The 23933-nt window shown below is 35.7% G+C and overlaps 1 protein-coding gene across 2 annotated transcripts in view; it reads right to left on the reverse strand.

Moving 5' to 3' along the window:
- The window catches only part of TBC1D5 (TBC1 domain family member 5), a 467560-nt gene that overhangs the window by 347875 nt on the left and 95752 nt on the right, over positions 1 to 23933 (reverse strand). For both annotated transcript variants that reach the window (XM_071222301.1, XM_024566252.4), the window contains exon 3: positions 10378 to 10585. The gene's annotated coding sequence lies outside the window, so the exon portion shown is untranslated. The remainder of the gene's footprint in view (positions 1 to 10377; positions 10586 to 23933) is intronic.

The following is a 23933-nucleotide window of genomic DNA, read 5'->3' on the forward strand; positions in this document are numbered from 1 at the left end:
CTAAAGATTCTTCCTAAAGTAGTTTTATTTTTAAAAAATTTAGTAGAAGGCATGTAATTTTACCTTTTTTGTTTATTTGTTATGAAAATGCTACAGAACAAATACTTTGACCACAAACACTGGGTGTTCAATGCCTTCAATCAAACCACCGCAATTAATATGAAATTCTAAATACAGAATATAATGCCACATAAATAGTATAACAGCCAAGTTCTGTCTAAGAAGCCATATGTTTTTTCCCATTGTTCAAAAAAAGGAGATGACTTCCCGTCACTTATGTTTCTGATTAGCAAGGTGATTTATGCCACAATCACTAAAAATGCCAGCAAGTGAATGAGAAAATGCATAGTGACTGCACCAGATGTGCACAATAAACAGGAATCCCATTGTAATCTCTGGTACTTAGTTTATATGAAGGTAATGTAGGAAACACTCTTGGATATGGCAAAGTCACTCTTTTTTTACATTTGACTATAAATGATATGAAATAAATTGTGTGTTTTATACTTTATGGCATGCATACATTGATAAATTAGGTACCGTTTTGTATCCTGACTTATCTACAAGACAAACCTGGCTAAGATCATGGGGATTAATTGCTTCAGAAGTGTGAAATGCAGCTTTTCCATTCTTTTCTGCACACTCAGTGAAGAAACAATGATTAATCACTGTTTAACTATTCTCTTGAGGATCTATAAGATTGCCAAAGCAGGACTTATCCTCATAAATCCAAAAAATACAGGTTTAGGTTTTTTGCCAACAACTGAAAGAACATGAACTTAAACCCATTTGTTATCAGATTAAAATAATGTCAAGGTTTCAGAATCCCACTGGTACACAATTCCCTTTTAATCAGTGACTTCGATAAGAAATTAGATTAACACATAACTTATAACCGAAACCCAATGTATTTTACAGAAGTAATAATAAACATATCCTTTAAAAATTATAAAACATCCACAGCCTAATAAAGTCAAAGGACTTACTATGGAACCTGAACTGATAACCTTCCTTAGCTACATAAATACTTCAGTTCCTCTGTGCTGTTTATAAAGATTAAAATACATGCTATCAGATGAAACACATTTTTAAATGGTTATTTCATGTGGAAAATGGCTACTTATTCCAAGAAATTTTATTCCAGACAGCTACAACTGAATGACAATTATGAGGATAAAATTATTTAGTTCCAATAGTACTAACTTATATATATATTTATAAGCCTTTATAAGACTGAAAATGTAAAACTCCAAACTTTAAGCCTGTACTATATATGATCCAAAAATATGTAACATTTTGAACAGAAGTACATAAGAGAGGCTTCAAATATATTCCAAGTAATCTAGGCTTTCAAAATATCTTCAGCCAATATTCACTACATTCTGAAGAAATTAAGTAACTCTTAAATTGAGGTAAAATTATTGTTCATCCTCTATAAAATTCTGAATACATATTTTTAATAACTGATACCTTATTTTGTCTCAATAATAAAAGGTTAGTATCATAATGGTCAAATCATTATAAATTAAAGATTTAAAAAAATCACTTTAAGTGGGTCAGCTGTTTATAAACTACAAAGTATTCCTAAATGGGAATACCTAAAGTAAAAATTCAAATTTCTAAGTAAAATAGAAATACAGGCACTTCTGGGTTATAAAGGGTCCATTTTGTATATGTCTGATTATATGTTCATATAACTTCTCCCTTCCAGTGCGTGGTACTTCTTTCAGATCTACTAGGTGCCACAAAAGACTAGCAGAAACATAAGCAAGAAGAAGTGAAACTGTTGGTCAATTTCACTGTTCATAAGTCTTTGTAAAAATGAACAAAAGGAAGAGAAAGTGGAACGGATTTTGTATTTTCCTCATTTTTATCTAGACTTGGTTGTTTCTTCATTATCAAAAAGGGAGAATTATGTCTAATTCATGTACATTAAAAACATTAAAAATTTTTCACAATGGTTTTTTGCCAAAGCCTGGCAAAAAACTGGTTTTCCTTACATCATCCATTTTAAAGAAAGAAAACATTTTAAAATGGCATTTATTTAAGAGTTAGATGAGTACCTGCCATAAACTGTTAATACATATTTGTTGATAAAATGAATAGATGAATTCACATTGATTCTACTCTTGAAGCTGATGACATTTTAGAGTCGACAGACACAGAATTACCCTTTCACCTCCCTATGTTTCCAAATATCTTCTCCAATTAAAAATTTTCAATTCAGTGAAACATTTAGGAAGAACCATAGTTTCATGTTACTCATATTATACCACTAGCATAAAACCCCACAGAGATAACAGTTTGTCTTTGTTTAACTTGAGAAAAGTGATTACAATAGGACTGAAGGTTCAAGGACAGACATCAATATTAGCTTGAAAAAGGAACAGAGCAATGTCAGAATGAGACAGTGGGATTCTCACACCAAGGTTTCTGCAAAGAAGTTTGCGCTCATAAAGAGAAAGTCACTGAAAACAGTTTAAGTCAGTAATCTAAACACAGAAACCAAGTCCCAGATGACAAAATAGCAACCCACTGGAAAAAATGTGTATGTGAGGCCCCGGAAAGCAGACGCACTAAATAATGTTAAATAATAAAGTTATTCAACAGGGAGTCAGCTAATGAGATGGTTAAGGAGCAGCCTGTGACACGTGAACTAACTCACCTATGAAAAGGAGAATTCATTGAAGACCCTTCTCAGAGTTGGCCCGTTAAAAACTGGCCAGCCTCACCACAAATCGTAGATACACTCCACATATTAGACCATGATATATTGTGGGTACATATCAAAAGACAATGAGAGATGTCCTGGCTGGGTGGCTCATTTGGTTGGAGCATCTTCCCGTGCAGCAAAAGGTTGTGAGTCTGATCCCCATTTGGGGTGTGTACAGGAGGCAACCAATCAATGTTTCTCACATCAATGTCTCTCTCTCTCTCCCCCACCCACCCGCCTTCATCTCTCTCTAAAATCAGTAAACATATCCTCAGGTGAGAATTTGAAAATGAGAGATAACTTTTACTCTTGCTTAAAGGGGAGTGCAATAAATTAGAACCTAAATTTAGAGGGGATTAAAATAAAGTTAGAAGATGTACAAGTAATCTTATTTCCTACTATTACCAAGATAACACTGGCGCAACCTAAAGACAGAATGGCTAGGTAAACCGACAGTATGCCAGATATACTGACTCTCGGTAAATGTGTCCAAAGTGGACAAGTGAATATAGGAATATATAGAAAGTGTTACTCAAAATGTCTTCCAGCTCAATGACCAAGAAACTTGGGCCAGGTTTTAGGGAATGGTAGAGCCTATAAAGAATAGCAATTAGTTATTTAAACCAAAGAGATGATGTAATAGAGGTAATGTGGACAATCGGAAGCACAAGGATGATCAGTGTTTTGATTTTACCTGTTAACCTACCCAAGACCCTTCCTAAATTAAGCTCTACAGTACTGGAGCACAGTGGGAGGAGTTGGCTCTGCTTCTGACTTAATGTAGCTTGGTGGTTCTCTAAAACATACTGCTGTTTGCACACGAGATTTTTCAAAAACTTCAAGAGGAATATTATTCATAAATGCCTATTGTTTGTCTTAATTTCGTTAACAGAATTTGTTTAAAAACACAAAATTCCTGGAATTTTTGGAAACCACCATTCATTTATTTACATTGCTAAAAGAAAAACCACAAAGGAGTAAACAGAACGGAACAAGCCGAAAGAAGTGGACAAGCCTAGTCACGAAGCTTCTTGCATGTGACATACCCTGGAAGTAAACCAAAGATTTTTAAAGATGGATCTGTGCCTATACACTCTGCCTCCCTTCCTGTTATTCAGGAGAAACCATCCATGCTCTCATCTAAAACCAATCTCTCCATCGTGTACATTGCTTCAGCAATTCCCCATTCTGTCTTGTTCATCAATTTATTCTTCTTTATTGGAACATTACCAATACTAGTGTACGCCAATTCTCTTCTTTTAAAAAAATCCTTTCTTGGATATTTTTAAATCCAAGAACCCCCCCCCTTAAACTGCCGCATGTATTTCTCCTCCCACTCTCCCTTTAAAACACTCCAGAGATACCTCCTCTACTGAAGCTGCTCTTCTCCAAGTCACCAATGACCTCCAAACGGTAAAGTCACGTCGATTCACACTTCATCTACAACTGTGCTTTCAGCAACGTTTGTCAGGTGCTCACTCCCCTTCCTTAAAACCTTTATTTCACTTCAGCTTCATTAGCTTTCAGATATTCTGAAAGCCAGGAATTTTCCTCCTACTTCAATGGCTTTTCTTTCCATGATTTTCCTTCCTCCACTAACTTCTCTTCTCCTAACCCCATGAAGTGGCCCAAAGCTAGGACTTTGAATTGTCTGTAGTCGTATTTATTGGATTTCATCAATTTTACCCCTTTAAAAACAGTATTCATAAATGACAACTTCCACAGTTTCTCCTTCATCCTAGACCTCTCCCCTGAACTCTGAATCAGTGTATCTGTCTCAACCCTTCCAACTGAATGTCTAATAAACATCTCCAACCTAGCATGTCCCAATCAAACTCCTGACCTTGTCCCCTCACTGTATTCCTTTTATAATCTTCCCCTGTTGTTCAAGCCACAATTATCCCTCGCCTCTAACCCTCTACATGGTCCCTCTGATTCTGCCCTTGCTCCTTTAAAATCGATTCTCAACTCAGCATATTGTAATTCTTGTCAATTATTTTAAAATAAAAGGATATTCTTCTTTTAGATCAGCCTTTTCCTATTTTTTTTTAGTTCCAGAATACTCAGAGATTTCTATAATCTTCTCTTAATATTAAAAGGCTTTTTGGACCTAATATTTATGGTTTTGAAAAGCATTGATCTGAGGGTCACTAATAATTAAAGCTTCATTTCAGTTTTTTTCCCCTCTGTTAAACTCAAATAAATTTTTTAAGTGGATTATTTTTTTAATGTCACATCAGTTCATTTCTACTTCACAAGATTAGGAATCTTTTTTCATTTCTCTTTATACACATTTTTTATTTTGTTCAGCTCTATTGAGGTTTAAGTGACCTCAGTATAATAAAATTGTAACATATTTAATGTACACATCATGATGACTTATGCATAAACTGTGAAATGATTCTCACCATCTAGTTAATTAAAACATCCATTACTGCACATACAGGGGTGGGCGAAATTACGTTTAGAGTTGTGAGTGACGTTCTTTTGAGTTAATAAAGCTATTGTAATAATCATAACCTGCATGTCTTTTTTCATATGAACAGCTATAAAGCTACTTTTGCCTACCCCCATTTTTCTAATTTTTTCTTTTTTGATAAGAACATTCATGTTCTACTCTCTTAGCAAATTTATATTATGTAATAGTGTCATCTACTACAGTCATCATTAGATTTACAGACCTTATTCATCTTAAAGCTGAAAGTTTGTAACTATTTACCTACCTTGTCCCATTTCACAAGTTCCTTCAGCCCCTGGCAACTATTTTTCCACTCTCTGTTTCTATGAGCTTGAGTATTTTTTTCCTCTTTTATAACAGATTCCACATGTGAGTGAGCACGTGGTATTTACCTTTCTCTATCTGGCTTATTTAACTTAATGCCATCAAAGTCCATCCGTGTTATTGCAAATGGCAGGATTTCTTTCTTTCTCTTGTCTGAATAATATTCCATTGTCCATTCATTCATTGGTGGACGATTAGGTTGTTTCCATAGCTTGGCTATTGTGAATAATACTGTAATAAACATGAGATTGCAAATCTCTCTTCAATACCCTGTTTTCATTTTCTTTGGACATATACTCAGATATCAAATTGCTGGATCACAGGGTAGTTGTATTTTTAATCTCTAAAGGAACTCCATTTTCTTTTCCATAGGAGCTGCACCAATTTACATTCCCACCAATAGTGCACTAATGTTCCCTCTTCTCCATGCTCACTAACACTTCCAATCTCTTGTCCTTCAGATGACAGACGTGATGACAGTGAGGAGATACTCAGTGTCATTTTAATTTTCATTTCCCTAATGATTAGTGAGGCTGAGCACCTATTCATATATCTGTTGGCCATTTCGGTGTCTTCTTTGGAAAAATATCTATTCAGTTAATCAGCCTATTTTTAAATCAGATTGTTTGGATTTTCTGCTACTAAATTGTATAAGTATTCTTTATGTTTTAAATATAACCTCTTATCAAATATATCATTTGCAAATATTCTCTCCTGTTTGATAGGCTGCCTTTCATTTTGGTGATGGTTCCCTTTGCTGTGTGGAAGCTTTTTAGTCTGATGTAGTCCCACTTGCTTATATTTGCTTTTGTTGCTATGCTTTCAATGTAAAATTCAAAATATCATTGCCAGGACAAATGCCAAGTAGCTCACCCCCCGTTTGCTTCCAGAAGTTTCATGATTTCCGGTCTTAATTTAATCTTTAATGCATTTTGGAATTGATTTTTCACATGTGGTATAAGACAGAGGTCCAGTTTCATTCACTTGCATGTAGCAGTCCAATTTCCCCAACACTATTTAATGAAGAAACTACCATTTCCCATTATATATTCTTGGTTCCTTTGTCGTAAATTAACTGACCATATATGTGAGGGTTTATTTCTGAGCTCTCTATTCTGTACTATTAATCTATGTGTTTTTATGTCAATATCATACTGCTTAAATTATTATAGCTTTGTAACATACAGGGTCTGGCAGAAGTAACGCCTGCTTGAGAGTGGTTGGTAGGGTAACAGCATGTGTCTAATAATGTATAGTTTTAATTTGAGCATTTTACCTAAAATGTCATATGGTGTGCTTGAGTGTGATATTGTTACATTACAGAATTACATGCTTATGATTTTGTAATAAAAGATTTTGTAATAAAAAAAGAGGCACTATTTGTGTTGGGCCCTGTAGTTTGAAATCAGGAAGTATGAAGCCTCTAGTTTCATTCTTCTGTCTCAAGATTACTTTGGCTATTTTAAGATATTTTGTGGTTTCATACAAATTTTAGGATTATTTTTTCTATTTCTGTGAAAAATGCCATTGGACATTAGATAAGAGATTTCACTGAATCTACAGATTGCTTGGGGTGGACACTTTGTATGGACATTTTAACAATGTTAATTCTCCCAGTCCACAGGCAAAGAATATCCATTTATTTGTGTTCTTCAGTTCTTCTCATCAGTGCCTTATAATTTTCAGTGTACAGATTTTTCACTTCCCTGGGTAAATTTATTCCAATGTACTTTTTATTCTTTTTGATGCAATTGTCAATGGGATTGTTTTCTTAATTTCTCTTTCTAATAGTTCATCTTTAGTGTATAGGGGTGCAACTGATTTTTGCATATTGATTTTGTGTCCTGCAAACTTGCTGAATTAATTTATTAGTTCCAACCATTTTTGGGTGCAGTCTTCAGGGTTTTCTATACACAATATCATACCTCTGCATGAAGAAAGTTTTACTTCTTTTCTGATTTGGGTACCTTTTAGTTCCTTTTCTTGCCTGATTTCTCTGGCTAGGACTTCTAGTACTACATCAATTAAAAGTGTCAAGATTGAAGAAAAAATTTTTAAAAACTAACTAAATAAAAGTGGCAAGATTGATTCTTTGTACATGGGGGACATTGCCTTGTTCTTCGCGGCTGTTCACTACGGAAAACACCCTGATAAAAAGCCCAAGTAAAGGACAGTGGGGTCCTTGAGGGAAAAAGGAGTGGTAAGTTTGGGTATTCTTGTCTTATTCATGATCTTAAAGGAAAAGCTTTCAGCTTTTCACCATTGAGTATGATGTTAGCTGTGCACTTGTCATAGATGGCCTTTATTATGTTAAAGCATATTCCCTCTATACGCCCTTTGTTGAGTGTTTTTATCATGAATGATTTATTTTTTGTCAACATCTATTGAGATGATCCTGTGATTTTTACCCTTCATTGTACTAATGTGGTCTATCACACTGATTGTGGATGCTGAAGCATCCTTCTAACTCTGGAATAAATCCCACTTGATCACAGGGTGTGATCCTTTCGATGTATTGGTAAATTCAGTTATTTTCAGTTTGTCAAGGATTTTTACATGTGTGTTCATCAGGGACACTAGCCTGTAATTTTTTTTTTTTTTCTTGTAGTGCCCTTATCTGGTTCTGGTATCAGGGTAACACTGGCTTCAGAAAATAGTTTTGGAAGTGTTCCCTCCTCTTCTATATTTTGGTAGAGTTTGGGAAGAACTGGCATTAATTCTACTTTAAAGATTTGCTAGAACTCACCAGTAAAAGCCATGTAGTCCTGTACTTTTCTTTGTTGGGAGATTTTTAATTACTGATTCAATGTCCTTCCAGTAGTTGGCCTGTTCAGATTATCTATTTCTTTATGGTTCGGTCTTGGTAAGTTGTGTGTTTCTAGAAATTTATCCACTTCTTCTAGGTTGTCCAAATGTTGGTATATAACTGTTCACTATATTCTATTATAATCCTTGGTATTTCTGTGGTATTAGTAGCAATGTCTCCTCTTTCATTCCTCATTTGAGTCCTGTCTTTTCTTTCTTAGTATGCCTAGCTAAAGGTTTCTGTATTTTGTTTATTGTTTTTAAAATAACCATCTTATAGTTTCATTGACAGTTTTTCTTGTCATTTTAGTCTCTATTTCATTTATTTCTGTGCTCTTTATTTCCTTTCTTCTACTAACTTTGGGCTTAGCTTTTTCTTTTTTATTTCTAGTTCTTCGAGGTATAAAATTAGGTTGTTTATTTGAGCTCTTTTTTCTTAATGTAGGAGTTTATCACAATGAACTTCCCTCTTAGAAACACTTTTGCTGCCTTGGAGTAGGGATATTTTTTATCTTTTAAAAAATTTTCTATATATACCAAACTTTCTAAGACAACTATTACTTTTAGAATCAGAAAAATGCCTGCAATTTATTGAAAGGATAAAAATGCTAAATAAAATGGGAACAGGTACTAGAAGACACCACTTTGGGAAAGTATTTGGGTTATTCTAAGCTATTATAGTGGACTGAAAAAGTTAAAAATGTTTTAAATCAATAATGTCTTAAAGATATCAGCACACAATTTACACAGATGAAACAAACAGGAAAAGAGTAAAGAATATACACTGCACTATAAGGGACGACTCAATTAAAGACTACCCTCTGTTCAAATTTTGAGTTCTGTTTGTACTGTGTTCTTACTACGGAAGAACCAAGGGCTGGAGTTTCCCAGCAGTTACCCAGTTCTTTCACCCAATCATTTCATAGACTGTACTGAATGGAGAAAGATGAGAAACACAGAGGAGACAGGGTTAAAAGCAGCTTGACAGAGACAGAAAACAAATGGCCTGATTCCATTTACCTTTCTAACAAGTCAGTCATGAACAAATATACAAGTGATCTAAGGCATGGTTTTTGAAATTACAAAAGTGACCCATTATTAGATAGTTATAAGCACAAGCACGTGTTAAATAAAACATACAAAAAACAGAACAGAATAGAGCCCAAAATACACTCCAGGTAGTCAGGGTAAAAAATTGTTTTGACTTTTGTTTTAGTTTCATTCATACATTTGTACCTGTGAGAAATGGCTCAGAAATGTAAATTTTATTTCTTACTATGGGTTGTGGTAAAAGAAGGAAAAAAGTGTACATGCTAGCTGAGATACCTTCAACTCTAAGTTCAATCATTCTGATTTTACTACTCCTTTAACAAATTTAATGAATGTGGAGAAGAAGGGAAGGAGAGAGGAGGGAGGGGAGAAAGAAAGGGACACAAAAAACATTTCCTAAGGAAAGTGGAAGAAATTTTTAATGCCACCCTGAAAACTCACGTAAGTGAAACAAGGAGGAAAAGGAAGAGACTGGAAGCTAGTGAACAGATATGAGGTGGAGAGAAACAGCTCTGGTAACTCTAAGTAACTGGTAGAGGTCAACATTATTCCATGAAGCAGCCTACAATCTAAAACCAGTAGAAGTGTATAAACACACACATATGTATACATATATATACATTTTTTTTTGTACATGAATCTATGGAACACAAGAGTACTGTTATGACATGAATGTTTATGTACCAAAATTCATATGCTGAAATCTGAATTCCCAATATAATGGTATTAGGAGTGATGCTTTTGGGAAGTGATTAGGTCACAAGGGTGCAGCCCTATGAATGAGATTAATGCCATTATAAGAAGAGACACCAGAGAGCTCTCCTTCCTATGAACCAGGAAGTCCTCACCAGACAAAGAATCTGCTCGTACCTTCATCTTGGATTTCCCAGCCTCCAGAACAGAAATATTTCTGTTGTTTATAAGACACCAAGTCTGTGGTATTTTTGTTATAAAGCCTGAACAGAAGAAGACTGGTGTTGATAATATTAAATGTTTAAATGTACATTTTGAATAAATGTATGCTTACCTTTTAGAAGAACTTTATTGACCCACGAATCTAACTGACACTTGAACACGCATGCTCTTGCTGTGGGTCAGAGATGACTTCAAGGATCAGTACAACAGAGTTCTCCACATACAAGTCTTGGGTGGCAAATGGGGCATCAAGAAGAATCAAGAAATAAAGATCAGCAGAGTACTCCTTCAATTAAGCTGCTGGAAAAAACAGCGAATACCTAGAAAAATAAACAAAATAATTTCAAATATTCCTATTCCAGAAGAAACCCTAAAACAAAGCAAAAGTGGAAAAGACAAACTGAAAATATTTGTCATATTATTTTAAGTTCTTAGAGGACAAATGTTAGTCTACTCATTAATCACTCTTTCCACTATTTATTTTAACTCCAGGAAGAAAGGGAGTCATTTATTAATACCTAAAATAAAAGGCATTATATTACAAAAAAAAATCAAAATACCTCAATTTAAAACAAATCATACAGCTTAATTTCACTGCAACAAAATAAAGTATTCAAATAACAAACACTATTCTAATATATAATAAAATATTAAGTATTAAAATCACATAAAATATAAAATAGAAATTTGACATTTGAACAGAAATGTGAAAAAATTCCACTGAAAGCAGATTCCAAAGCATTAGTAAAATACAGAATTAAAATATGCAAATGTATCAGTGTGGCAATATTGTTTGTGAATTAAAAATTAAGTTCCATAGACCTTTTGCATAAATATCTTATCACCTTTATATTTGACACAGATATATCTTTACATAAACTATGCAAGAATCACAACTGAATTTCTTAAAATAGCTATCAATTTAAGTATAAAACTTCTTAATATTAATTATTACTAAACATATCATTATCACTCTCCTCTAGATTTCATTCTATATTAGTTTCCTTTACTCCCAATAACCTGTTAGAGCTTATCAGTAGCTAGCATAAATACAAAAGGTCAACAGTAATTAGGCAATATAATATGAAACATAAACTGGTAACAGAACTGAAAAATATTAGGATAACAGAAGTAACTGAAATCTACTGAGATTCAAATAAATTAATTCCTTAAAATTAGCATCATATAATACTCAAATCAAAAGCAAAGTAGGATTCCTGAATAATAGAAATAAATGTAGGATTAATCTCTAGACAGATTTCTAAAAAGTGTTTTATGCTCTGTATTACATACAATTCATGTTTCATTTGTTTGAAAGAATGATTTATGACCTTCTAATGTAGCATTTCCTTATTTTAACTTTTAATTTTATCTGAAAAAGTTATAAACAACACATTTCTAAATTGTGTAATATGCACATGGAATATATCTAAACATTGTCAGCAGCTGCTTGGTTAGTACAGGTCACTCAGTTTTCCTAGATAGTTGAAATAAAGTTGCCCAACCACTAAAATAAAGCATGTCTCTACTTCTCATCTTTCCCTTGTAAAAATACAGACCATTTTCATTCTCTTTGAAGGTGAAAGACATTCAAACATCTTTGAAATATTCCAACACGTATGTATTTGATGAATATGTGTTTATGTTAGCACAATATATATTGTCATACTAACATGCCAATACTATTCAGAGAACAATGCCTATTTCTTCAGAGGGTGTGACAGTAACCAAAAAAAAAAAAAAAAATTGACACTACAATCAGTGTCCTGAGTAGTTGTAATTTGTTCTGTTTCTAAATACGTACTTATACCAAGGTCAGTTTACATTTCTTACACTGCTAGGATTGTAATTTATTTTCTTGTTCTGACAGGATATGTCCACGAAAAGCTTTCACTGACATACCATCAGACAGAGCAAGAAGGGAAGAGAAAGACTACAAGCGAGATGAGGAGACAGCAACACTACCTGTACAGTGAGACTGTATGAAACCACCGGACTTCCTCAGCAACCCATGTGCGAAAAAATGTTTACCACAGTCTCACTGAAAGGATATACCAGTTCTTTTTCTAGTTATTCCCTATGGAGCTGCTTAAATACTGAGAAATCTAGAAATAGAAATACACATGCACATGTAAAAATTATTGTCGGTGTATAAGTTACTGCTGCCCTGGGACTGCAATAATTTATGTAACATCTGTTTTCATATTTTTCTAATTTTTTTCCTCATTAACATGCATATTTAACACATAAATGTGCAGACCACCTCTTTTTTCTGCTGACTGTGCCTCTTTACTTTTGAAGTTGTATACTCCTAGGGAGAATTCAGGATAGATGGAAACCAAATCTTATTGAAAGCAGTAATTTTTAAGTATAAACAAAGAACTAAACCAATTTTCAAGAAAATACTAAAATCTTAAGGGTTTTCATAAGAGCATTTGAATCTGCCAGCAAATCAGGCAGTAAATTAAGGTCTAAATACAAAAAAACCCCATAAAAACATAATTCCAATATTATATTAATCTTCTTGGTTCCTCTTTAACTTTTATAAGCTGAGAAACCTATTACAACATCTATGATTTCTTGTCTTTGTAAGTTTTGGTAGTGTTTTAAAGTTTTTATGTCTCAGGCAACTAACATGCTCCACATAGTAAACACCAAGAAGTATGTAACCAGCAATCATTTTTTTAATTGTAAACTTCAAATGTTATACAGATGTGAGGAAAGGGGAAAGTTTTTATTCTAAAGCTCATTCAAGTGCAATCAACTTCTGGAAGCTCTTAATCTGAACTGGGGGATTCAAAACTCAAAATATTACTCTTATTTAGTGAACAGAAAACGTAAAATTAGAGGCTGATCAAGCCTATGCTACAGTAACTCAAGTATTCCCCAATAACAATGCTTAAAATGCCAACACTGTGACTCCATCTGTACTTCACTTCACTTTAGAATTAATCACTTTGTATTTCATTGCCTAGTTATGTACTTCAGTGTTCAGTATTATGTACTTTAATAGTTCTTCTGTTGTCAGGGCTGTTTGAAGACACTGAAATTGTCTCGGCCTAGAACTTACATTTTATTTTGGAAAACAGACAGTAGTGCCCAATAACCATGCAAATATATAACTGCAAAGAGAGATAAATGCTATTAAAAATATGGGAGGTGAGGAGCCAAGAGGTTGTTATAACAAGAGACTGGTTTAGCCCAGAGATCTGCAAAGACTTAAGGAAAGATTTTAATATGCGATCAGAAAGGTATGGGAAGTGTTCCAATCTGGGCACAGCAAGTGCAAAGGTCTAAAAGCAGTTATATGATAAGCACATTCAAATCCAAAAAAAAGAGAAGCAGAGAGACCAGTAACCACTAGAGAGGAAATGCATATGAAACAAAATGGGGCAAAAAAGTCAACATAAGGCAAAATTACTGGAGGACGTTAAATAAGGTATGGCAATAAATTTTACACTAAAGAATTATGAAATTAGGTTGAATTATAGAGAGGGGCAAGAGAGATGCAGGGGAAGAGTTAGAGGTGCAATGACAGTAGCTTAGATTAAGGTGGTGGTGATGAATGAAGATGAAGAGAAGGCAGAAAGAGATTTATCAGTGGAATTTGGTACAAAAATCAGATTTTGTGGAGGATGCAGATGGATAGGAATTTCATTCACTGATGCACAAGTCCTCAAAGAGGATCAGTTTTTGGAAACTAAGGCCAAGCTTAGATTTGAACTTGTTAAGGGGTGACCTGTTGAAGATGTCCTGTAGGCATTTTGATGTCAACATCTGGAGTTATAAGAAAAATCTGGAGCTTTAAAAATGCTCCGCAATATTCTCACTGATATATCCCCTGGGGCAAGGGGTATAAAGGAAAGAACAAACAAATGGGACTACATCAAATTAAAGAGCTTCTGCATCGCTAAAGAAACCATCATCAAAATGCAAAGGGAACCTACCATATGGGGGAACATATTTGCCTATGATACCTTGGACAAAGGTCTGATCTCCAAAATATATAAAGAACTCATATGATTCCACACCAGGAAGACAAAAATTCCAATTAAAAAATGGGCAAAGGACCTGAACAGACACTTCTCCAAGGAGGATATACAGATGGCCCACAGACACATGAAAAAATGCTCAACATTACTAGCCATCAGAGAGACACAAACTAAAACCACAATGAGATACCACTTCACACTGGTCAGAATGGCCATCATTAACAAATCAACAAACAACAGGTGCTGGTGAGGTTGTGGAGGAAGGGGAACCGTAGTACACAGTTGGAGGGAATATAGACTGGTACAGCCATTATGGAAAACAGTATGGGATTTCCTCAAAAAACAAAAAATGGAACTGCCTTTTGATACAGCAATTCTACTTCTGGGATTATACCCTAAGAATCCTGAATCACCAATTCAAAAGGACCTATGCACTCCTATGTTCATAGCAGTGTTATTTATAATAGCCAAGTGCTGGAAACAGCCTAAGTGCCCATCTGTAAATGAGTGGATCAAAAAACTGTGGGACATTTACATATTGGGATTCTACACAGCAGAAACAAAGAAGGAACTCCTACCCTTCGTGGCAGCAGGGATGGAACTGGAGAGTATTATAATAAGTGAAATAAGCCAGGCAGTGAAAGATAAATACCATATGATCTCACCTATAAGTGGAACCTAATCAACAAAACAAACAAATGAGCAAAAAGAACCAGAGACATTGAAATAAAGAACAAACTGAAAGTGAACAGAGGGAAGGGGAGAGGGGGATAATGTAGAAAAGAAGGGGAAAGGTCAAGTCAAGGAATATGTACAAAGGACCTATGGACAAGGACAACGGGGTGGGGACTGCCTTTGGGACCAGGGGTTAGATGGGGGCAGGGGAGAGCAGTGGGGTAGGGGGGCAGGAATGGGGACAACTGTAACTGAACAACAATAAAAAAAAAAAAAGAATGCTCTGGGCTAGAATCAAATTCAGAATTAAACAGGATATGAGCTGTAAAAATAGGGAACTCCCATCACACACCCTGTATCTTTCTAGTTTCTAGCTATCACACCACATCAGAACAGGTAAATATGTATTTCATAATTTGTCAAACGCATTAGCCTATAATTGGTTAACTCCATAAGGCATTATTTGCCTCTTCTTAAGTTACTGAATAAGAACCATCGTTTACTGGAATGCTCACTCTAGGATGAAACTATAGAAGCACACTGGGGCACTCCAAATATAGGCTTCGGGACACTCATCCTCACAATAATCTTAGAGATTTAACAGTTATCATGCCTACTTTTCAGATGAGGACACTGAGGCTTGGCCAGTAAGTGACAGAGGCATATTTCCAACCCAAGGTTACCTGAACCCACAGCCCATGTTCTTTCCGTTAAGTTGGAGGGTAGCACATATAGTGTTGAGGCTAAGCTTTAAAATAAATCAACCTCAGTTTCAATGCTGGCCCCAGAAGACCACTTAAATTCCCTGACACTTCCGTACCTACGATTTTTCCCTTGTTAGGAAGTACTGAAGTTTTAGGAAACGTCTGAAACCTCTGTCACAGTCCACTTGGTTGTGCATCGCCATTAATGTGACATGTTCTTTCACCAAGGAGTACCAGCTGAAAGAGGACTTAGAGCAGAAACTAAGACCTTGGAAATTCACCGTATAGGACATGGCAGGTCATCAGGTATAACTATTTAATTCTGCCCCCCACCCCGTTCTTCCCCCAAGTAAGCAGAAGTAGCTTCAAACAGAAGAACCATCAGGAGACAATATCCTAAAAGCTGCCACTAGAGAGTTCAGCAGTGGTTCCAAAACTTTAGTGTGCAAAAAAATCACCTGAGAAGCTTCTTATAATGCAGATTCCCAAGCAGACCCTCCCCGCAGAGGTTCTGAAAAGGCAGGGAAATAGATATACCCTCAATCTTTCTAAAACATATCTACCACCAAGAACCACTTTCCATTCTTCAGATACATAATTTTTAAATTATTTGCTAAACGTATGTATTACTTAATTTAATCCAACTAAATTGTGCCCAACCTAATACTAAACTTTCAGATATTCTTCTGAACAATTACTATCAAGGTTCCCTTTCAATAGAAAGCGGGATGATTAAACAAAAAAATTTTTTTTTAATTTTTATTGTTATTCAATTACAGTTGTATGCCTTTTCTCCCCTCCCCTCCCCCCCCCACCCCAGCTGAACCCACCTCCCTCCCCCACCCAACAAAAAAGTTTTAACTACACATAAAATGCCTCCAGCAAATTTGATTTCCTTAGTACAGATTTTAGTTTTATGATTAAAAACTAAGTTTTATATATATATATATAAAATCTTAAAAGGCATAGGACTATTAAGGAAGATGAATGGTCCATAAGGAAAATTTTATTACAAAAGTTAACCTTTGGTTAAATAAAAATATATTGATATTAGTAAAGAATCTTATAAATATGTCAGTGGGTCTAATACAGTAAAAATTATCTCAAAAATGAAATACAAGTGTATGTACAACCCTGCTCAGTGGCGCCAGTAAATGCAAACATACACTGGTACCAAAGCAGCATTCAGGACAGAAAATGTTTACTATATTTCTAGACACAACTTTTTTAAAAATTTATTTTGAAAAAATGTATTGATTTGAAAGAGAGAGTAACACCAATTTGTTGTTCCACTTATTGATGTACTTATTGATTGCTTCTTGTTTGTGCCCTGACCAGGGATCTAACCCACAACCTTGGGGTATCAGGATGATACTCTAACCAACTGAGCTACCTGGCCAGGGCTGTATCCAGACACTTCTGATCACTGAACATTAAAGTATGCTCATCTTCCCTCTACATGAACCACAAATGTCACTACAAAAGCATAGCTTCCAGTCACACTGTCCCAGTAGCTCCAATTAACCTCACATGCTGGCACATTAAGTCAGGGCTGCTATAACAACGTTCTATTAGCTTAGAGATTCTAACAAATTCCAAAACTCCAAACTTTCACCCAATCAAAGTTAAGTGAATTTTTAATTTTGAAAATTCAAGACAGATATTATTCTTTCAAGGCCTATCCACCTGATGCCAATCAAGATAATGTGTCTTCTCTAAATCTTAGTTCCATTTTGGATCAAACTCTGGATGCCAAATTAAAATTAGCTTAACAATAAGACACAGCCCTGGCTGGGTTGCTCATTCGGTTGGAGCATCGTCCTGTGCACCAAAAGGTTGTGGGTTCAATCCCCAGTCAGAGCAAATGCCTAAGTTGTGGGTTTGATTTCCGGTTGGGATGTGGACCGGAGGCAACTGACCAATGTTTCTCCCTCACATCTCTCTCTCTCCCCCCACATCCTCTCTCTCTAAAATCAGTAAAACTTATCCTCAGGCAAGGGTTAAAAAAAGAAGAAGAAACAGATTAGTCTCTATCCCTCTGTGTTGGGAACCGCCCTGCCTGGTTTCAGAGGCTGTAACCCCCCATGGTTAAGGCAGAGTCAGAGTTGGGACCATAAGCCATGAAGGAGACAAAGCTTATCTCCCTGGCAGGTGTGCCACCCCTGCCCACTTCACCCTGCTTGGCCCTGAGCTTGGCCAGTTAGCCAATGACGGGTAAGAATCCTCAAGGGAGGATCAACCTAAGACAGGCTCTGGTCACCAGGGATAAGTTCGCAGGGAAGGACTCAGGGGGCTGTGGCAAAAGGGGGTGATGGACCCTTGCCCCTCAGCTTTGAAATAGCCTGAGTCCTCATTCAGTCTGCAAGAAGTCTCCTAATCTCTTGGCTGCTTTACTTCCCTGTCTGACTTAAACCTGAAGCGATAACAGAGGTGGTGCAGTCCTGTGCTGGGAGGGGCGGATTACCTGGGGAATCAGGCCTAAGAAAAAATATGTACATTGCTGTGAAACCTACTTAATTTGTACCCTCAGCTTAAAAGATAAGGGTCCAGACCTGAGATGAGTCTGGCGCCTAAAGTTTTATGGCCCACACCCTTACTGGCTGACAATGATTGATGAGCTTTATCTGCATTCCTATGCGAATGAACCTAATAAAAGCCCAAGGAGGGAAAGGCTCTGGGCCCTTCTCCTTTGAGAGATCGGCCACTTCTCCTCCCCAAGCAGATCATGTCTTGGTAGACTTATTCTTCATCCGTGGCAGATGGGGGGAGGGCTGCGTTAAAGCCCCGCCCCCCCCCCCCCCCCCCGACACCTCTGTTTAAATGAACCAAAATACATTTGGTCAATTCTGAGCGTTGCTTTGAGCACCTGAGTTTCATTCCAATCTTAAAGACCAGCCTAAATGCCTACGACAAGTTAGAAAATTCCAGGAACTCTGGTTTCTGTAAACAAAACGCAGATTCAATCTGACTCCAAGAGATGGAAAATTCCCTTAAGACTGAGAAAGTCTTTGTCCATTTCCTGTGGCAGATATAAGGCATGGGACTTTTCAAGGGAGACATCCTGCATAGGACAATAAGAACACAGCATTATTTGTAATTAAAGTATTCCCTTCTTTTAAGGATGCTCCTGTAACTAGAATGAAAACAAATAAGATTTTTGAGGTAATTATTTTAGATAAAACAGGCTGGAACTGTAAGCACTGTCCATAATTTTATTTTGTATTCTAAATGTTAAGTTCCAGACTTATTAAATTATTTAACATCTTATTAACTACTACTCCTTATGTTATTCCATTTGTTTCAGAGTTCCTTTTTTTAATTTATTGGCTTTTAGTAGTATCACCTGTCTGTCACCTTTTGTCCAATAAACACTGTAATTTATCTGGCTCGAACTGTGCAAAAAGAAAAACTCAAACCATACTTGACTGCAATGGAGGGAAATCTATGAAAAGTAGTCACTGTCCCAAGTTATTGTAGAACTCTGAGGAAACTTTAGGTCTCTGAAAACAGACATGGACAAAACTAATTAAAACCAGAGAGAGAACAGATAATAAGTTAGCTATTCAAAGGACTCAAATATTTAAGATCTATTTTTTCTACTTTGTAGTTCATGACTTCTCCATCACTTACTTTACCACCAAACTACTGTTCCTTTATTAATCTCGCTGCCTATTATGTGCTTCTCAAAAAGAAATAAAGGAAATCTAAACTGGATAATGTTGGTAATCATTAGCAGCATAGAAAAGTGGCTGAATCACTTACTGGGTACTTAGCATTTTAGAAAGATAACTTCATTGGAGGTATAGAGTACTGAGAAACAAACTAGTATAGTAGCTATGAAAATGAGAAATTGAGAGACAAAAGAACATGAGAAAAATGGTGATAGCGACACATACAAATGGAAGAAAAATAAGTTTAATAAATTCCCAAATTGTCTAATCTAGGAGTTAGGCACATTTTATGCCATGAAAAGAGTAACAAAAAGGCAGGAGGAGAAAGTGGTAAGAACAAAGGTTAAGAGAAAAACTGTATACTGTATCACTTCAAATATATACCTACCTCAGTATCCTATACCCCTCTAAAGGATAAAAGAAGGAAATGAACAATCTCAAACTTTAATTTTGCTAACTTCTATAACATTAAGTCATTTGAATTCACTGACTAAACTTTAGAAAACAAATCTCACCACTAATTCCTCAAGTATTTGAGACTTCACTTCATTTCAGAAAGTCTCCTTATTTCTAAACAACACTACTGCAAGCCTAGAAATATCTCCAATTCAGTATTCTTTTTTATTTTTTAAATTTAATCTTTATTGTATTTTTTCCATTACTATCTAGTCCCATTAAACCCTCTTCCGCCAGCAATCACCACACTGTTGTCCATGAGTCCTTTTTCCTTTTTGCTCAATCCCTCCACCCCTAAACCTTCCCCCACTAGCTATTATCTGCTCTCCATCTATAAGTCTGTCTCTGTTTTGCTTCTTAGTTCAGTTTGTTCATTAGATTCCACCTGTGATTCCACCTATGATGCTAACACTCAATTAACACCTTAAGCAATGTTTTTTTTTTTTATAACAGCTGAGTAGTATTCCATTGTATAAATGTCCCATCGTTGTTTTATCCACTCATCTATTGGTGGACACTTGGACTGCCTCTACCTTTTGGTGATTGTAAATAATGCTGCAATGAACATAGGGGTGCTTATGTTCTTTTCAATTAGTGTTTTGGGGTCCTTCGGATATATTCCCAGAAGTGGGATGTTGGGTCAAAAGGCAGATTCATTTTTAATTGTTTTGAGGCATCTCCACACTGCTTTCCACAGTGGCTGTACCAGTCCGTATTCCCACCAGCAGTGCAAAAGTGTTGCCCTTTTTCCACATCCTCACCAACACTTGTTTGTTGATTTACTGATGCTAGCCATTCTGACAGGTGTGAGATGGTATCTCATGGTGGTTTTAATTTGCATTTCTCTGATGATTACTGACACTGAACATCTTTTCATATGTCTATTGGCTCTTTCAATAGTTTCCAATGATTCATACATCTCACTTTGAGCTATTTATACATACAAACAATCCAGCTGAATATTAAACTTTGCACTAAGCTACTTGTTTAGATTTGATACTTATACTCAATTAACACCAAAAGAAAAAAAAATTAAACTATGGGCAGAGAAACTGGAGAAACATTTCTCCAAAGAGGACATACACGTGGCAACAAATATATGAAAAGATGTTCAACATTACTAGTCATCAGGAAAATGCAAATTAAAACCACAATGAGGTATCACTTCACACTTGTCAGAATGGCTAGCATCAGATAACCAACAAATAGCAAGTACCAGTGCAGATGTGCAGAAAAGGCAACCACTGGTGGGCTGGATTGGAATTTGGTGCTGCCACCATGGAGAATATGAAGATTCCTCAAAAAGAAAAAAAAAAAAAAAAGACCTGCCAAATGACCCAGTCAATTCCACTGAGTTGCTTGTTTACCTGAAGAAAACAAAAACACTAATTAGAAAAGTTACATGCACCCCTGTGTTCACTGCAGCATTATCTGCAAGAACTAAGATGTGGAAGTAACCTAGGTGCCCATCGACAGTGAACAGGTGAGTCTACAGGGCATTATGCTAAGTGAAATAAGTCATACAAAGACAAATACTGCGTGTTTCACATAGATGTGGAATCTAAAAAAATGAATAAACAAAACAGAAACAGACCCACAGATATAGAAAACAAGCTGATGGGGAGTGGGAGATGTGGGTCAAAAAAATGACAAGAAACTAACACCCCCGCAAAATAAATACAGGAAGATCACACGTGCGTCACTGCTTTCAGTCTACTGAGTCAATAAAACAGCAGTGAATTAATTCACATTACTAATGCCGTTCTTTTGCTACTCAGAACGATAACTTCTTAAATGTATTCTTCAAAAACATTTTTGAAATATTTAAAGATTACAAGCAAAATTATTACTCTGGTTTCATACTGCAATAAGATGCATAAAAGTAAGTATATTCAAAGTCTCACAAGAAAAATGCTCTCTGAGGTTAAAAGACTATAAATTGGTGAAATGAAAAGAAGAAAATCATAAATAAGATAAATACAGTATACCAAAACTTTTGGTTTTATAACCAAAATGGGTAATAAAATTGTTTTTAAAAATTAATGTGTTTTTTTATTTTGGATATTAGAAATTCACCAATAACTCTGAAGCAATTGATTACTCTCTAAAGGCAAAGTCCAAATAATGCACCTGATTCTTAAGATTTAAAAAAAAAAACCCCACACAAAAACACACCAAGTCAGACTTTTAAGAAATGGGCCTTGAAGTCTTTTGTGTTTGTCTTACAGTTATTTCTCTCATCCAACTGAACAGAAGGGAGAGGCGACAGTAAACGTATGGTTAATGGCCAGGCTCCTGCAAGGACAAATTTCAGTAAGGCTGCTGAAACCTTTAGAAAGGCTGGTAACCCTACTCGGTAGTACATCCTTCCCAGTCCTCTGGACTGGACCACTCACTGCCTAAGTTGAGTGAACACTAGGCCATCCACCAGAGCAATAGCTGTGGAAGGAAAAATAAAGCTCTAAAGTCTAGGTTACCTAGTCTAAAATTGTTGCAGCTTTTTTAAACGATGGCCTAAATGCTTGTTGAAATACTCCTTTAGCTCACTGAAGACATTCAGAAGTGTCCTAAAGATCAACATGTAAAATATACTTTCAAACTCACAACTGTCCTTCTGAGCAGTTCCTGGTGATACTTAGGAATTGATACTTCCTACTATGATACTTAGGGTGGCAGGGAGGATGGGTAGAGGATGTCTTAAAAGTAAGGCTTGTCTTTGTGTTGTTTAGGAAATGTCATTTTATTTACTTCCCGGTAATAGATCTATAGAAAAGTCTTATTATTATTCCCACTTGCACAGATGAAGAAATATAGGCATTGTTAATTAAACATATTTAATAAACATATTTAATACCATCCAGCTAATCACTGATATTTAAACTCTAGTCTCTGAGACTTCAAGAGCCATTTCCTTTACCCAACATCACAGTGCCTTCCAGTATACCTATGAGTAATGTGAGTCAAAGTCACGTGGTAAATTAAAGTGATTTCTTTATCTCCATCCCACTGGAGTATCCTGGAAACCTACCCTTGAAAGTGAAGTTTGTGTCCCCCATAACCATGAACCACGGGCTAATAACATTGAAATCTGTGATTCACGGAGCTCGGACATCAATTTTCTCTTCACTTACTTTCATTCTGAAAAAAGTTCTCTCTGAAAATATACTTAGCCAAACTCTGTATTTCAGTCAGTGTGACAGACATTAATTTAAGATTAAAATTTTACACTAATTCCTAGATAGTTTTCTGCTTATTATCCTTGATAGACCATACACACATATATACATATACAGATGAGAATCAGACTTTTTTAATGGCATTGCTTCTCAAATATCCCTAAAGCCAGTGTGCAAGCTGTCTGGACAAAACCAAAATATGTCCCGAGCTTCATCTGTATAGATGTGCAATGAATATAGAAAAATCCCAGAAGAAATTCCTAAATATAAAATTACCATACTAAGAATAATCGAGAGCAAAACTAGAAAAGTCAGATCTGTGGCCTATCTCCACCTCATCCCCAAAGTCGATATAACCAATTGGAAAGAGTTCCAAAGAGCTTATTAAAGTACTTCCTGCAGGCAATTCCAGATTTTCCTTACAAAGAGCTTGTCACTCTCTCCAGAGGGCTAGACTTGTTTTACCACCTAACCAAGTTTCTCAGTCAAACCATGTTGCAAATGGGGCACTAAGTTTCAGATTAAGTCACTCCTACCTCTTGAAACAAAGGAATAACGTTGACCAAAAAACAAAGCTCAATATGGTATTGAGATTCGACCCAGAATACATTATGTATCAATTATTTTCAGGAAATAGACTGGCAAATCATTTTAGTTGTCAAGTATGAGAATTAAAAGAATAAACTTAAAAAAACAGTGTGGTGTATTTTCTTTTTGAATATGATTAGTCTGTTTCAACCCTTCGTAGTCTATTATGAGGAGTATTTAGGCAAGATTTGATGCTTAGAAAAAACTTCATACAATGTTATTTTATTAATTGCTAAGAGTCATGATATTTTAAGTTCAAATTAGTCTGGAGCTTCCACATGCCCAAAACAACCATCTTTAGATTGGTAAAGTTGTCTTCTGGAATAATCTTTCTTCTTAAGCAGAAAACCTCTCACTGGAGCGAAAACTCTTCACAAAGCAGCGGAGCCTCTGGGCTGGCCTTCCC

This window comes from Desmodus rotundus, chromosome 8 (assembly GCF_022682495.2).
Source record: "Desmodus rotundus isolate HL8 chromosome 8, HLdesRot8A.1, whole genome shotgun sequence".
Taxonomy (NCBI): domain Eukaryota; kingdom Metazoa; phylum Chordata; class Mammalia; order Chiroptera; family Phyllostomidae; genus Desmodus; species Desmodus rotundus.